Consider the following 3,192-nt stretch of genomic DNA (forward strand, 5'->3'; position numbering starts at 1 on the left):
TAATACACTTATTCCAACGGATTTTCCAATCTTCGAAACAGTTGTAATAATCGATTTCAGGAATGGCCTTTAGCTCCTTCTTCGCAGCGGCTAACTGTGTGACGATAATGCACCGTCACACACTGCGCTGATTATTCGTGATTTTTTAGCCAAAAACTCGACTAATATCGTTCCACAACCACCGTATTCACCTGATTTGGCTCCATGCGACTTCTGGCTCCGGGGACACCGTTTCGAGTCGATAGAAGAGATTCAAGCCGCTGCGAAGAAGGAGCTAAAGGCCATTCCTGAAATCGATTATTACAACTGTTTCGAAGATTGGAAAATCCGTTGGAATAAGTGTATTATATCAGGGGGGGATTACTTTGAAGGGGACGAAATTGATTTGCAAGAATAAATAAAGAATTTTCGAAATAAATGCAATGTCACCTTACTTTTTGGACACAGTAGTATTTCTTGAAGTGAGAAGTAGCATTATTTTCACTCAAGGTAGTGAAAATAGTGTCAGTCGAAATCAGAAAAGTAAATGTTTCATTGAAAATATGAAGTGCATTTTGATTCCATACGAGTAAATGCTTTAATCGATTCAAATACACAAAATTTACTTTTACTTTTGACTGAAAATAATCACTCAATGGTTAAAAGAAGAGAATTCTATAGGAATGTGCTTTACCTTACATGTATCTGGCAACAAGTATTATTGAAAGCAAGAGGAACGTACTTGTAAATACATTGGAAAGAAGCACACATAAAACAAACCGGCTCAAACCCGGAAACCAAATCTAATACGTAAAACAAAAATTTCTGTACAAGTACTTGCTAACAAGCAGTACATGTCAAATAAGACAAGTGTGGAAATAACAATTGAGAAGCACCTTATACAGCAAAAAATACATATATGGCAGTTGTTACTGAGAAGCACTATACATCTAATAAGTTGACTCTGCTTGTAACTACTGCAAAGCAACACAAGTCAAAAAAAAGACACCTCTGACAGTAGTTACTGACAAACAGCACACGTGAAATATGGCGCCTCTGCTTGCTATTGCTGCAAAGCAGCTGATGTCAAGTAAGACGACTCTGTTTATAACTACTGAGAAGTAACACACGTAAAATAAAACAACCCTGACAGTAGTTACTGGCAAGCAGCAGACGTTAAATAAAGCGCCTCTGCTTGTCATTAGTGCAAAACAACTGACGTCAAGTAAGATGACTGTGCTTATAACTACTGGGAACCAGCACACGTAAAAAAAACGACTTTGACAGTACTTACTGACAAGTAGCATACCATTAATAACACGACTCTGACAGTAACTGACAAGCACCATATACGTTAAAATAGACGTATGTGGCAATTGTTATTGACAAGCAATACACATCAAATAAGACTACTTATAGGAAGTAAGAGACGTAAACACAAATGCATGTGACAGTAAATATTGTCAAATAGTACACTAGTGTACACGTTAGAAAAAGCGCCTCTGTTCTTAATTATTATTATGTATATACCATTTTGGTTTAGCTGCTCGTCTTCGCATGAGCATTTTTTCTTCATGTCCCAACTATTTGGCTGCTCTTGGAAACAGATTATTTGTCGTATGTTGTCGTCTGCTAAAAGGTTATGTAGCCAGAGTTAGGAAATCTTTCGCGGGCGCACTAGCGTTTTATTCCTTCCACTTCTCACACCGCTTCTATCTTCCTCGCTCCACAGCCACTCCGCAGCCACGCGATATAGAGCGAGAAAGAGGAAATGACATTTTCTCTCTCGCTCGGCGCACCGCACTCAGCCGAGCGCGCGTAGTCATACGGACTGAAGCATCTCTGTGTGAGAAGCGTCTCTGTGTAAGAAGTGGAAGGAGCAAAACGCGAGTGCGCCCGGGAAAGATTTCCCAGCTCTACCACAGTGGCCTACTTTAGCACTAGCGCCACTAGCGCAGTATCTGTGAACTATCATGAACGTCTAAATTGCTTTGTTTTATCTATATTTTACATTTTAACAAAAAGTAATAGTAATTTTCAATAAGAAATTGTGGTTTTCTAAAGCTTCTAAGCATATTTTTAAAAATTGGACGTTATTCCTTAGAATATTTTGTAGGCATCAGATATTTCCTTTTTTTATATGCGTCGTAGAAATTTTTTATAACCTACGAATTGTACTAGCAAACAATTTACTTAAAAACTTTTTTTATTTTCGATGAAAATAAAATAGCTTATATCTGCTGAATGTGTTTCAGTAAGCTGAATGTCTTTAAGCGTGCAAAAACGCTTTTCGATAAGTTCAGTCTGGAAAACGTAAAACCTAAAACAGGTTCATAGGCACTCCGACATCCCTTTAAAAGGGTATATCTAGTTAGAAATTTGGGAAAAATCGATTTTGTAAAAATTATATTTTCTTAAAGTATATAATATTAGAAATAAATTTTCTCAAAATTTCCCTCAAAATTTGTTCCGCTGTATTTTTATGGAGATACACTACCTTGAGTATACGCCCTCGAAGCAGTCTAACGCGGTAGTTGCACGAGGGACAAATATCATCTCTTTCTATCCGCCTGTTAAGTCATCTATTGCATGTTACTAAAGAATATACTTGTGTTAGTAAATACGAGAGGTCTTCTGAGACATTATAACAGTAAATTCAACGAACTTTTTTTAGACTAATAGACACAAGCATGAAACCCGGAGACGTTGATAGTGCAGCAGTTGATGTCGAGTTATACAGTCCGCTTTATTTTCTTCTATAAATTATGGATTGCAAAAAGGATTCGAGAGAATTAAGAAAATCAAATAGTTCCCGAAAATCAAGAGTAATAAAAGAAGAATGTATTTAATCCAAAAATAATGAGAGTACAGTGAGTAAATTTTAGTGCATCTGCAAGAAAACTCAAAATGCAGAAAGAAATTATTATACCGCAAGCCTATCTATGAAGATCTTAGTACGGATACTTTACTACACAGATATGTTAGCGGGTTTAATCAAAACAATAATGAGAATTATAACGAACTGATCTGGAAAATCAGCCCGAAAATTATTCCAAGTGGCTCGATTATTATTGAATTAGCGGCATATATCGCTGCCTGCATATTTAATGAGGGCACAATAACATTAATACAGTGCTACAATATATAAATTATTAGCAGTATTAGGGAGTAAGCAGCGGTTCTAATATCCATCAATATGTCAATAGAGAAGAT

Source organism: Odontomachus brunneus, unplaced genomic scaffold (genome assembly GCF_010583005.1).
Source record: "Odontomachus brunneus isolate Ranch 3 - 2012 unplaced genomic scaffold, Obru_v1 Obru_scaffold_272, whole genome shotgun sequence".
Lineage (NCBI taxonomy): Eukaryota > Metazoa > Arthropoda > Insecta > Hymenoptera > Formicidae > Odontomachus > Odontomachus brunneus.